The sequence below is a fragment of the Xiphophorus maculatus genome, chromosome 11, assembly GCF_002775205.1.
Source record: "Xiphophorus maculatus strain JP 163 A chromosome 11, X_maculatus-5.0-male, whole genome shotgun sequence".
NCBI lineage: Eukaryota > Metazoa > Chordata > Actinopteri > Cyprinodontiformes > Poeciliidae > Xiphophorus > Xiphophorus maculatus.
This window is the reverse complement of record NC_036453.1, coordinates 21,780,081-21,794,885: the sequence shown is the minus strand read 5'-3', so window position 1 is coordinate 21,794,885 and position 14,805 is coordinate 21,780,081.

The window sequence follows — 14,805 nt, the reverse complement described above, 5'->3', positions numbered from 1 at the left end:
ATCCAAGCGTGCTTGAGCTTACAGCTACAAGCTAATCTCCTTCAGGATTTCAGTATTTGATCAGTTACAGCAAATTGTCCAGTTTCTAACACATTGAAACAGCCCCACATCATCACACTACTATCACTTTGTTTGACTGTTATGTTTTTTTCTGTCTGCAATGCTGTTAGTTGAATGCTCACCTTCCAAAGAGTTAATCTTTGGGATCATCAAGATGTTGACAAATGTGAGACAAGCCGTCGTCGTTGCTCAGGAGGGATTTTGGCTTTTGAACTCTCACATGGCTGCCATTTTTGTCTGGTCTCTTTCTTGTCGGTGAATCGTGAACATCAACCTTGAATTCGACAAGTGAAGCTGCAGTAATGTAGATGTTCTTCTGGGTTGTTTTCTTTGACCTCTCGGATGAGTCATCAACACACTCTTGGATTAACTTGTCATGGGATGGTTCACCACTGTGCCATGGTTCTTCCACCTGTATGGAAAATAACGGCTCTCGCTATACTTTGGTGTATTCTCACAGCCTTAGAAATGATTTTGCAACCCTTCCCAAGACTCAGTGGTCTTGTTTCTCATCCATTTATTGATTTAAACCTACTTCACGCTGTCTGACAGGTTCTACTTAAGTAATTTCTTTTTTGTGTGTGTTTGTTTGGTTTTCAGATCAGGAGGTCATCAGAGCTGGGTGTTGTTAATGAAATGGTGCTAAAAATTTGATCAAAGTTCTCTCATATTTTAACAAAACAATTTTCAAACTGGAACAGATTGGTTAGCTTAATAAATGAATTTAGCATTTGAAAACTGTTTTGTATTTGCTAAATTTATCCTTTTGATATTAATATTAGTTTGCTTTAAAATTAAATATTGGGGGAAAAATGCGAATGAGTCCTCTAAGCGCACAAATACTTTTTTTAAATGTTACTTATGTTACTTCTTGTTACTTTAAACGTATGCATTTATACCAATATATATACATACCGTATGGGCTTGCTTAGATCATGTTTTTAAAGGAAACCCCTTCTCAAAGTTACATAATAATTATGACATGATTTTTATTTTTAACACCACCACATTGAGGAAACGCCGGTTTTATCCTTTTTGTGGTCCAACAATGACATCAGCAATGTGTTCATTTAATTTTGGCGCAAGCAGGTTTGGAGTGACCCTCCATCTGCTTCAGATCTTCACAATAGTATTAAATCCGGCATGATACATCTTAGGTAATTCTCTGTTTAAGTCTATCCTCTTGAAGGCCTCACTTTTATTCCAATGAGAGCAAACACGATGGCCATGACCGGCTGCCAGACAAAAATGTCCTTGATATAACCGCCGACAGCAACATCTAGCACCTGCTCCAAGGAGTTTTCTTTTCTTTTTTCTTCTTTTTTCCCCCCCTCAACATGTCTGCACGCTACTGCGACGCTTTGTGTTGAGTCTTGATCTTGTATTGTCACAGTTCATCCGTGCAAAGGCCTACAACCGACTCATTTGAAGAGGAAAAGCAGCATGTCATCTCAGATTCACGCATACAATTTAGTATTACTTTAACTGTAATTATTAAATAGAAAGAACCGCTCCTCCCCTCCCCCTTCGAGCTGAGGGAGGGTGCACATAAGAGCGGGAACGTGTGGGAGAGGAGGGAAGAAAAGCAAGGCTTCCAAGAGGCACAATGCCAAGGTTAGACCTTCTTCTAGTGGAAAAACTGAGAAATCCATGAAATTAAACATCCAAGGCTACGAGCAAACAGCATGAAGCCAACCAGTTCACGAAACCTCAAATATCTTTAGCAGAGTGCTAAAGAGGTGTTTCCTTCCTTTATTTGTCGAACAGGAGTAAAATAAGACGATGTTACAGTACTGTAACATCGTTTTAAAGTGAAATGAATTTATTCTCACTGAGCAGAGATAGGACAAATGGCAAACGAGCGCTGATGCATTGCAGATTTTACTGCAAATGGGATAAATGATGTATGGAGTGCCGTCTGTGGATGCATCAGACCCAGTATATGTGGTAACCTTAGTGACATTAACCATTTTAATTTCTTCCTGTGCTGATATTCAACTGAGGCTGCTCTTCCTTCATCTGCACTAATTAAAAATATTCCCTTGAACTTTTCCTCATTTTATTTGCATCGCAACCAACAAGTTTAAGTCGTTTTATAAAATTTTTATGTGTTAAATCGTCTCAGAATGTTTCATAATTGTGACATACATAGTTTTTGTTGGACACATGAAAACTTGAATGCCGTGCTTTTGTAATCAACCCACCAGAGTCGATACTTTGTAGAACCACTTTACACTACAATCACAGCTGCAAGGCTTTTTGAGATACGTTTACTAAAAAAATTGTCTCTCAGTCATGTGTTGACATTTGTTTGCAGCACCACAGGTTCTCAATTTGATTTACCTCTAGACTTTGACTGGGCCATTTTGACGCCTGAATGTGTTTTCATACAAACTATTGGCTGTATGTTTGGGGTTATTATTTAGTTTCAAGTGTTTTCCAGACAATTCCAGGGAGGAACAGCATTATTTTCAGAATCCCAATCTGACTTTGGTCTAAAAGGTTAGTCGCAGCAGTTTATCTCACCATAGATAGTTGAGACAACGTCAAGGTAAAGAAGAATAAAAATAGAGGAATCCCTGACCTAGATGTCCTGCTTGGTAGTAATCCAAGGATTGGCCCCATAACTGAAGAGTTTAATGTTGTAATTCCACAAGCCTTTGGCCAAATTCATGTTTTTAACAGCTGTGATTGCTGACCACTTAAGACTTTAGAAACACCTGCGTGGCTTTATTCCCATTAAGATTTATGTACGGGTGGATTTATAATGTTTAATGAGAAACAAGAAAGTTAAAGAGCTCCAGTGTTTGTAGACATAAAACTGTTTTCAAGAAAAACAAGACGATAATGATGTTTTGGCTTAATAAATGTTTTGATGGTAGCCAGCTTTCTTCACACAGTCACTGAAATAGGCATCACCCTAAAAAAGAAGTGACATAACTGTGTTCCTGCTTTATTTACAGTTTTTTTTTTCTTTTTTTACTGCACAGTCAGCCACATTATGGGATGGATGCAGACATCCAAAAGTGGTCCACCAGAACTCACATCTGGACATGACATTAAACTGAACTGACCCTGAGTGGGTTCTGCTTGTTGTGTGAATGTAATTCAAAGAGAAATAGTTTCCTGGAGAGTAATAAACAGAGAAACATCCACACACAGAGCCTGGGCATTCTCTCCACATGCTTCTGCACTTGTGTACAATTAGAGCTTTTTATACTTTAAATTTCCTTTGAGTTATTTGAGTTTGAGTCTCTTTCTCTTTTCATCAACTTACTCCATAGTGTTATTGTTTTTGCACAGCACTTTGCTGCGGTTTTAGACTTGTTTTTAAAAGTGTTATACAGTTAAATTGACATTGACATCAAACTGCTTAATTATTTTGTGACTATGAAATATGAAATATTGCAATGCATACTCATGTTTTTGTTTTTATGTGCATATTATCATTAGATACTGTTATTTGCACTGCTATTCTCCACTAACATTGATTCCATGCTACAGTTTATGTTTGTTTTCTTTGTACAGTCTGCAACACAAAGAAAAAAAAAACACAACTGATGCTCAAGCAGAATTTCCAATATTGCACATATAGATATTTGAATTTCTCATCACCACTGTAGTTTGTCTACCGTATGCAATAATAAAAAATGGGAGGATTAAAGGATGGGGGGTAAAGACAGATTCCTCTATATCAACCCTGAAAGATCCACTTTTACTTAATGATTTCAGGTTATTGTGGAAAGTTTAGCTGCCCACCATAATTTATCTCAACCCTTATCAGAGCATGATCTGTGCAATGGGCTTTGAGCCTCAAGATTTTCACTTCATGTTGAAATAAGAATAGCAGGTGTGGTGACAACGCAACAAAGAGCAGCTTGGTGTTTCTTGTAGATTCTCCACCAAACCGATTCTTTCTAAAGTCTTGAACCATTTCTGCTTGTAAATTTTGGAATAATGACAAAAACCAACATTCTGTTGCACTACAGAGTTTATTTAATAACTCAGACAAATAAAGCAATGTTTTTGATGAAAAGGCTCTTAAATGTACCTGTATGTTCACTAGAAACCACTAAAACCTTTTAAATTTAAATTCATCAAAACCTTTTGAGTAATTTAATACAGTTTGAACTAAATAAACAAAACTTAACTTTATAGATAAAAACAAAGATCAGAACTTTATACAACAGATTCTCTCTATTTTATAAGATGATATTCACACTTATCACTTACTAGACGGGACACTGTAAGGTGACATTTTATTACACACTTTGTGATGTTTAATGAGCTCTTGTGGGATTATTAAATCCTCAATGGGATATTTAACAGCAACTTTAGACTCTTATCAGGATTTTATGTGACTCTGTGATATAATCTAATACAGTTTCTGATGTTGGTGATGGCTCACCTCCCAGGGCACCAAAATCTGGGGAGCATCATAAGTACCAAACAATTTATTCTTTTTGAATCTGTTAGGTAAACAAGTGTTGTATGGATTATTTTCAATTTAAATAAAATATATCTATCCTTTGTAGGGGTTAATGATGCCGCAGCTGGCGACTGATTCTCAACTTTGGATATTTTATTTCACATTTTTTGCTCAATATCTAAAATACGTAGACTGAATTATTTGAACAGAGATAATTTGAAACTAATCTTGGAGTTTTTGACATATTCTATTTGTAAAAAATATAAATAAAAAAATTATTTCTTAGTGTGCAGGTGTGGTTGGTGTAGCAGAAAGGGGAACTCAACCAGGTCGCCATTCACTGTAGGCATGAAACTTTTGCACACTCCTGATTATAAACAAGATGGTGAATTTTTATCTTTCTGGATTTCTGTCAATATCAGCCATTCTTGTACTGATGATATCACTTTATTTAAATTTTTTTTGTCATGACTCCTAACATGACAAACAGCAAGAGTCTTGATTGCTGACTCTTTAGTGGTTATTGCTGGTGACTGACATATTTTATTTGACTGAATTTGCCCCTGAGGGACGACTGAGCTGTGACAGTTTGACTTAAATACATGTAATGTTACGCCCCTCGCCCTTCTTTTTACTTGGTACAACTAAATATTTATAAAGGTTTAAACTCTATCGTGTTTAAAGCTGAATTTGTTCTCATTGATGAGTCAGCTCTCATTTCTTTGCAAGGTCCCATGACACTTCTCTAAACTTACAATCATTATCAGTTGCCAAGCATGAAAAGACATTTATACACATTTCTAATTTTTCAAGCAACTGGTTTAAAAAAATCCCAAAAAAATCTCATGTTTGGATAATAATAATTATATAATTATTGGATAATTTATAAATTTTTTTCTTTGAGATGAATGTATGGGAACCATAAGCCAGTCAGCAGCAATAAATGTTCTGCTCCACAGGAATGACTGCTATGTCACACTGACAGAAATCTGACACCTACAAAGACATCTTCGCCTGAGAAAATAACCAGTTAGGAGAGTTTTAAAATGAGTCCTGGACACTTTAGTAGGAACGCTTACCCAACCATATGAGAGGAAGAAAAAAGTCCTTCAGACTGTGTGAGGATTAGCCTCAAGGACTCCAAGGACTAAAGACAAGCAAGCTGTAGTTTTTTTAAAGGGTCTATGTTGGATTTATGAATAAATACATGTAGGGACTTGTTTGTGATACCTTAAAAAAAAAAAACAAAAAAAAAACTGGAAACGTCTAAAATTTTAAAAAATACTTTCACACTCATGCCATAATTGAACAGGTGCACTTTACTCACAGATCACAACAAACCTGCGTAGTAAAATTGTCAATCTCAATTTAAATATTCATACTGATGACGTTTTTCCTAAAACCGCAAAAGAATTCCCTAAATGTCCTGGATGATTTAACTTTCTTCTGCATTCATCTGGTCCAACTCACTCTGCAGGTCACACTCTGGTCTTTGCTTGTGATCCAAAATAATTTGCAGAAAAACTAAGTGGGCATAAATCAGCCATCCCCAGATATCACATTAAACAACTTTATTAATGACCCTTTGTGAAAGCTCTGAACTGTTGGGGTTCCCCAAGGCTCAATGCTTGGCCCATTATGACTTATATTTTAGATATTTTAGTCTTTTAGCTACATTTTTTATGCTGATGACCTTCAGTTAGATGTGTCTTTCCAAGCAGAGTAATTTGACGAGCTCACTAAATTGATTGACTGCCTTATTAAAATTAGTTTGCTTGGCACCCTTGACACCAACCAAGCAGTTACTCCATTTTTACATCCATAAAATCCAGTATTTGAGACCCGAGAAAACGTAGAATCCTTTTCATACTCTTGTATCTCTTGTATCTTTATGATGAAGAACATTGCCCAACAGCCAGTTGTGTTCATGCTTTTATTTCTGTTTATTTCTATTTTGGATTGAGCTATTGCAATGCCTCCAGAGTAAGCTATAATTTAAATGTTTAAGACTTTTTAAGCAAGCCTGAACTACCTACTTTGTTACTACACCGGCTTTCTGTTGAGCTCAGGATCAGAAGCAGTGATCATTCATGCACCACTTTGTCCAAATTCTGGTTCCTAGAGGATCCAAGGAAGGGAAGGTCCATTACCATCCACCTGGAGAGCAAACCTTAGAGAGGTCAAGACGGAGAGGTTCCCACCCAAGCTTAGCTTAGTGCCTGCAGCCGAGCCAACGCAACCACAGGACCGATAGGCCGCCCGACAGCAACGCGCCACACCGGAACACAGTTGGATCTAAGGCTCCATTAAGAAATATGATACAAAGGGATCTTGCCTGCAAAGTTAAGGACATTACAGAAGTATGTAAAGTCATACTCAATAAATTAACATTTTCTGAAAACAAGAACCTTTGAGCAGCTGATAAACAATAAGCTCACATTTATGTAATCATTTTATTGGTCTGTAATTCGAGTCTGAAAGGTCATGTTTTCATTTGCTGTACACGGAGACGCGTAACAGAAATATAGGCTTGAACACATCAGTGTTAATATATGAAGTGTGTATCAACAAGTGAATTACTGACATAAATGAACTTCAATAATATTTTTTAATTGATTAAATAAGACTATTTTGAATTCTACAACATATGACAAAATAATCTTAAACAAGACAAGTTATTTGAACTAAATATTGTTTAGAAAAAAAAACAGGTGGACAGAAAGACGAGTCGATTGCCCGATCCTGCCTGCATTGATGTCCTCACCAAAATTACCACCACCTTTTTTGAGCCTTTATTTTCTTTCATGCAATCTACATAATGTAAGCAGTCATCGTTTTGGAGAAATGACTTTGCTCTGGCTATGATTTACATAAATACAGTTAAATATGGGTGCGGTTTCCCTTAAGCACTCCCATGATGTCTCCTTTAAATGTGGGCAAACTGCATAAGTAGTTAGTGACTGTTAGTTTGAAAGGGCACATTTTTGGAACATGTCAGCCTTTGCTTCTGGTTTCAGAATTGGGATTAAGTGCAGGTTCAAGAGTTGTATACAATGAGAACCATAGCATTGTGTGTCTGCCCCGTGAATTTCATAGAATTAGAAGAAAACATCAATTTATGTTGTTTACACAATGTAAATTCAAATTCCCCCAATTCTCAGACAGCTATTTAACTCTGCCATCAAGGAAAGAAAAATATTGCAAATATACTGTATATCTAAGCAGCGTCCCTAGATTCAGATGACAGCTCAGTTTCGCAGGATGGGCTTTAATATGCTTTTTCATAATCATATATATAAAATGTTCAATGCAAGATCCTATTTAGTTCTCCATTCAGATTTTACTTAAAGTTTCAAGCTGGAGAAATTACGAGGAAGGTCCAACATGGCTGCCTTGTTTCTAAAGTTAAAAAATGACCAAAGTTAAAACTATTTATTTGCACTTTTACATTTTTTCCTGCATTATATACCACACAGACCATCTTAAATGAATATCCCATATAGTTTGAAAATGTAAAAAGCAAAATAATGTGTTGTTAGCTTGTTTGGCTAACAGTTGTTTGGCAAAAGCAATCTTTGTGCTTTTTTACAGAGCACAAAGATTAGAACATCGTAATGGCTTTTTAACTTATCTGGAGCATCTAAGGTTAGGTTTGAATCAAATGCCAACTCCTGAGGTAAATAAAAAAATGAGTAGCAGCCAACACTTCCTGTATCCTGCGTCTGGTTTGATCTCCGGCAGATACTTTTTAAAAAACATTTTACACAAGGCTACAGAAAACAATTCTTCTGTTTTCTATTTACTTCCAGTGTATTTCTATCACTTAAATTCATAAATACTGGCAAAACTTATAAGTATTTAGATGAGCAAAAATGCTTTGAAAAACAGAAGTTGTCATAAGAGTGTCCCCATTGTCTTCACACGCCTATACTTTGAGTTTCTGATGCAGCAAGGAATGAAGTGCTTAACCAACTCCACTTTTGGGTGTGGCGTTTAGAAGCTATAAAGGATTTACAAGAAGGGCACCCAGCGAGAAAAAAAAAAAAAAAAAAAGCAAAACGGAAAAGCATTTAATGTAACAACATTAAAAAAGGTTTAAGTCATAAAATCTAAAAAGGATTAAAGCATTTTAGTTTTTTCTTCCGACAAAGCATTTTTTTTTCCAAATATTTTCTTAAAAATAGAGGCTTTCTTGTTACTTTTCCCACTGGTGTAGGTTTTAGTTTGCACCCTCTAAACTTCACTCCAAAGAGATGGGAATAGCGGCACTCCTAAATAAGCAGATTTAATTTAAAAACTCACAAGGAATTTTTAAAACTTGACAGAATTGCTGTCTTTTAGGTTTTCCATACAGTGCAACCACCACGGGCTTACCAGAGTCCGTATTAAATCTTTAACTGTCATTCAAGTAAACTTGTTTACACATTTGAACAGACTATGCCTCATGTTAAAACATGGCATAAGCAGCACCATGCTGTGGGAATGTTTTTCTTCTATAGGGACAATGAAGTTATTGATTGGAGCTAAAAATGAGGAAATTCCCTATTTAACTGACATTATGAAAAATACTGCTTCATAAAGAAACGACACAATATTGTCCTGTATTTGATTTCTTCCCGGCTTGGAATAAACAATAAACTAACTGATGTTACAACTTTCTAAGAAAGATCACAGTAACATGATCATATGGTTTAAAATAAGTTTGTGAGCTGAAATAAATGGTGTGCATGGTGTATTTAATGGTTGGACATCTGCTGTCACAAACGCATCCATAAAACTAAGGGACTGGCAGGTGGTTTTAAAAGGACTTGGTAGAAAATCCTGCATGATTTTAAATTAGCCGTTTGAAGCCATCAACTGCTGGTGTGTCATTGTAGCGATCCTCCAATGAGGTTGTACTCTTTGAGTACGTGGGTCTTTAACTGCTCCCTTGTGCATGCTACCTGGACTGCATGTTAATGTCAGCAACTTTTGGAAAAATAGCTTAAGATCAACCGGCTCCAGCTGCTGGGATGTGATCTCTGGCTGTTTTCCTCACTGAGACTCTACACAGTAAGTGATAGCAAAAGCTAAATATCCTCGAGCATCAGAGGAAGCCTGCCTGTTAGCTGGGACAACATGTGACAACCTTCAATGCAGTAATGTGGTTGACAAGTAACCTCTGGGAAAATTTGGCTTTTAAACAGCATGCAGCAGAAGAATGGGCTTCTTTTTCCACATGGGTTAAAGGCTGGTTTCTTCGAATGCTGCTGTATATTCAGTTAATATTATGTCTTTTAGAAATAAGTGTCAGTTGTTTGCAAAGCTATTACTGAAATGGCATGATTTATTTTAGCAATGAGTCATATAAATACAAAGCCGATTTCTTGCGTAGAATGTGTGCTTTGTTTTTAAGTATGCTAATATTGAGAGCATAGCAGGAAGGATTGTGTCATTGATCTTAAATGATTTAGCAGGTCAGGATGGGTATTTGGAAAGTTTAAAGGTCTTCATCAAACTTCTTTACGAGTGTAAATAATCAGAATATAAATCTGTGAGCTGTTATAGTACTGTGGTGACTTGTCTTCCACCACCAGTGATGATCATTATAAGAGCTCTATGGCTTGCCAACAGACAGCAAGGGAGATTGTGTGAGCAGCACATTCACAAGCATGATTGATAGCACTCAGATGCTCTTCCTGGCTCTGATTGGTTGTTTCTGACTGAGCTGTGTGTTTATGTAGTTGGCACTAGGAGAAGGCAGAGGAGTCCCATTTTTTGGAAATTATCTGTCTCAAACTATACTGTTGCTGTTAGGCACAGATTTAACAAATACATGAAAAACATATATTTATAAAAAATTACATATTCCATCTTTGAGAAAATGTATCTTTACATACTACTTTAGCTAATAATCCTGGACTAATTTGTATATTCTTACTTGGTGCTAAATTAAAAGGCTATTAGACTTCATTTGATGATCAACAGTTTACAGTCAGTCAGTTAATTTTATTTATTTATAAAGCACCCTTTACATTAAAAGCAGTCCAACGTGCTGTACAGAATTGTAAACAATAAACCCACATGATAAAAACAAATAAAGTCTGACACATGAACATATGTAATATGAGCCTGCCTTTTGGTCTTGGTTAGCACACAAGCTTCGGAGTTTTGTAATAAATAAAAACTGGACATATTTTTCTTAGTGTGACAATATAGAAAATTTGTCACACATAGACTTGAACAGAATAATCCTGCCCTCTTCATGTTTTGGCATCAGAACTAACCCAGATCAAGAAAAGCTTTAGTGTAGAAGAAATAGTCCAGTACAAACCTGAACGTAATTATTTGGCTTTGATCAAATATTCACCACACTTTGTTTTGATTAGTGAGACCTTTAATCTGTTAATGAAATTATCAGAAAAGGAATTTGAGGCACAGAAAGAAAGGGCTCTCCACTGTCTCCAGGCAGTGGGCATCTCTGACTCTTTGTTTTCCAGCAAACATGTGATTATTAATATTCCAAAATTAACCTAAATACCTTTAGAGTGAGTTTTGGAATATGTGAGTGAGTGGCTTTTCTTGAAATCTCAGATGCCATACTGAGAATGTTGTATGCAATCAAAACCAACTCTTATCTCAGATGGTTATGGAAAACATATGCAAATAAATATTTTTTTAATATCTGGTTTATTTCAAAAGATTTTTTTTTTCAAATCAGAAGGGAAAACGTAATTACAAATGCATACAGCTTGGGATTGAGCCATTTTGTGTAGCTGATCACATAGTCACTTCTTAGAGGCCAGAATGACTGTAAAAAAAATCGGTGGAGATTCTCACAATGAATTCAAATGTAACACGTTCACACAGATAATATGAGCCATCATCTTTACTACATTGGCTCACAGCCAGAGTGTGAATTACGCTGTAAAAATTGTCTTTGGGGAGATGGGCATCTGGGGAGAAGGGGTTTTGTTAAAGCTCAGACATTGTGATCAGCAACTTGAGGTCTTATAATCCTTCTACTGCTTTCGCTGTTTTAATTTATTTTCTCGAGATGCATCTAAGAGTCCCACAAAGTCTCAACTCGGCTCGTTTTCAGTCTGACTGACCTAGATCCGGTGGTGGACTAATCAGAAACTCAAAAACCAGCGAAACACCACGAGAGCAACACTCTTTGGTGTGAATGCGGTTAAGATGTTGAGAAGACTAAAGGTCAGGATTAGTGAGGTGTTAGAAAATAAAGTCAGGATGTGTAAATGGATATTTAATGGAAACTGTACTTTAAATGAAATGTCAAGACACATCTGCAGTTCATTCCACGGATTCGGTCTACTTTTCCCTTTGCTTAACACTTTAGGATGAGTTGATTCAAACGCAACTCAGGAAGTGGTATTCCTATTACAAAATAACTCCAATGCAAGGTAATTTTACATATGAACATAAATTGTGTTTTTTCTTCTTTTGGGTTTGTGACAGAGGAGTAAAAGGGACATCCTCACATTCACTCCCAACCTAAAAGTGCAGAAAATGCCTATAGTTAAAGTGATCACTGTGATAAAATCAAATAACCTGTGACAGACCTCCTGAAAGACAACTGTAGTGGCTTTTGAGTCTATTAAGGGATCAAGAGATTTGTCAAACAAGTCTAAAAACAAGCCATTCAAGTCTCTGAAAAACAGTCTATAAGAGGAGGATGATTGAAATAATTGTCAACATGGTTGGCCATATAAGCTGGGACATCCATGAGATTGCCATCTAAGCAAACTCATCTTGACAGCAGGTCAAAAGGTACTAAGAGAAATTTGCAAAAAATAAGAGATTTAGTCCTCACTTGTCCAAAAGCAGGCTCTTGCTATACTGTTAGTTGGAATAATCAGCTTTACAGGCCAGGAGTGTAAGCACAAACAAGGACTCCGAGTTGTGTTTTCAAGTGCTCACAGAGTACAGAAATTATGGATATATAAATTAATATATAATCTTGGATGGATAAAAGAAGGAACAATAGGTACCTGTATTTGCAGCCAATTATGGCAAGGTTTTTGCAAAGTTTGCATGGAAATTGAGGTAGAGAGTAGTCCAGTTTTATGTTCATGGAAGGCCTGCAAGGAGGAAACCAATATTTTCATGAAGGCCAGAATACAGTTTGCCAGAAAGAACGTAGACGGGGACAGGGAGTTCTGGAATAATATTTGGAAAAATGAGTCCAAAACTGAATTATTTTGGAAACCAGAAAAGATGAAATGCTCACCTCAAACCAGATACAGGAGAGGAACATCACACCAATGGTGAAGCAAGGATGTGGAGTGTCATGGTTAGGGCATGCTTTGCTGCAACAGGACGTTGCAAGCTCACCATCATAGAATGAGCCGTAATCTTTGCCATGTATCGGAGGCTCCTTGAAGGAAATGTTAAAGCCGAATCAGAATTGGGTCCCTGAACAGGAGAGTGACTCAAAAAACACACCAGGGACCGGCTGGGAATTAAGAAATGGAAAGTCCTGTGCCGAGTTAGAGCTTGATCTTATTAAGAAGATGTCTGGAAGTACATTAAACAAGCAGTTGGTGCTAAAAAAACCCTTAAACGTCTAAAAGCTAAAAGTGAGGCGTGGAATAACTTTTCCTTACCCTTTCCACCAAACACTGGTTGATGGCTAACAAACTAAAGAATAAAACAAACAAAATCAGACATGGATATGTTTGTTTGGAAAGAATTTCATATTTATTAAGGTGTCCTTTTTTTCACAAAGTTGTGTGACAGAGTGATGTTGCCTCCATTTTTCATAGCCTTGCCAAACCAACACCCTTTTAAAACAATACTCTCAGGAGCGTCCAAACTAAACACTACTGGCGCCAACAATTCTTAGCCTGATGTTATGTGATCTAAATAAATAAACAGACCATAAACCCACACAACTTTGAAAGCAATTGCTCATTTAAATTTTAAACATCAACTTTTCTAACTTCCTAAAGGAAGTAGCTGAGCTGCATCTAGTTTGAGTATAAACAACATCAGAAAGTGAAAATTTTAATTCTGCTCTATCATGTCCCTGTGTCTTATGTTATAGCTAAAAGAAAATCAAAGAGGTTGGGAAAATTTTAGAACTTGTATGTATTTACAAATCACTTTTTCTTATGAGAAAACATGATGGTTGGAGTCCAAGTTTCTAATACTGTGCTAAGCTCTCTTTTTCAAAAGCTGGAATTAATCTACCATAGTAGTTTCTGGCTTCTTTTCATAGGATGTGAAAAAACAACAACAACAACAACACATATTTACAAGGCTATTAAGTTAATTTTCTTTCAGGTCAGTTGAAATTTAGAGGCAGGAGACAACGTGCTTTCACGCTACAGGACTGCCAGTTTTACCTCCCATTGGAGACATGGCATGAAACTCCCTGCTTTGGATCATTATATGTTCCTGGAGCATGATGTGAAGATGTAGGAGGAATTTTATCAAATTAGTGAAGACCAGCAAGCTAAGGTTATAGCCATAAGGGTTAGTTTAAGAGCCAGCAAGCACAGAACGGGGTCTTATCATTTGTCTCGTGGCTCACAGTCATCTATCCCTATTTGATGGTACATCTGTAAAGAACCATGAAAAGTCTTTGATTCTTTTAGAGTCCAAACTGGACATTGAATGGTTTTGAGAACTGATGAGTGTTGTGTCCCTGTAAAAGGATTTTGGCCTACTCTTCTTTGGAGTGGGTTTTCATCCTGTTTAAGGTTTTGCCACCCAATCTCTATCAGATTTAAGTCAAAACTTTGTCTAGGCCACTTTAAAACCTTTATTTATTTATTTTTTCAGGCATTCGGGGGTTGACTTTAGGTGCTCTTCATTTTATTGTTCTCCTGTATTTGGATCATTTGGATTATCAGCTTTAGTTTAAAGTGACTGACTGAAAGCTGGGCATTGTGCTTCAGGATCGTCTAGAAGTGAACACATCATCAGACAACCACTTGAACAACGGTGCAATGTTGTTTTTCTTTAACGTTGAGCCCAAAGAGTTATACATTTGTCTTGTCAGTCCAAAGAATATTTTCCTAAAACTCTTAAGATCTTATTTTCGGTGAATATGAGATGGGCCTTTCTGTTCCATTTGGTCAGAAGAGGTTTCTGCTTTAAAATTCTCCCATGGATGTCACCATTGCCCGATCTCTTTCCACGCTTTTAGAGCAAGTTTGGTTGGCCAGCCACTCCTGTGAAGGCTCACCACTGCTCCATGCTTTCTCCATTTGTAGATAATGGATTTCACTGTGGTTCAATGGAGCCCAAAAAGCTTCAGAAATGGCTTTGTGACTGTTTCTCAGAAGTTCTTGAATTTCTTTTTTTTTCTT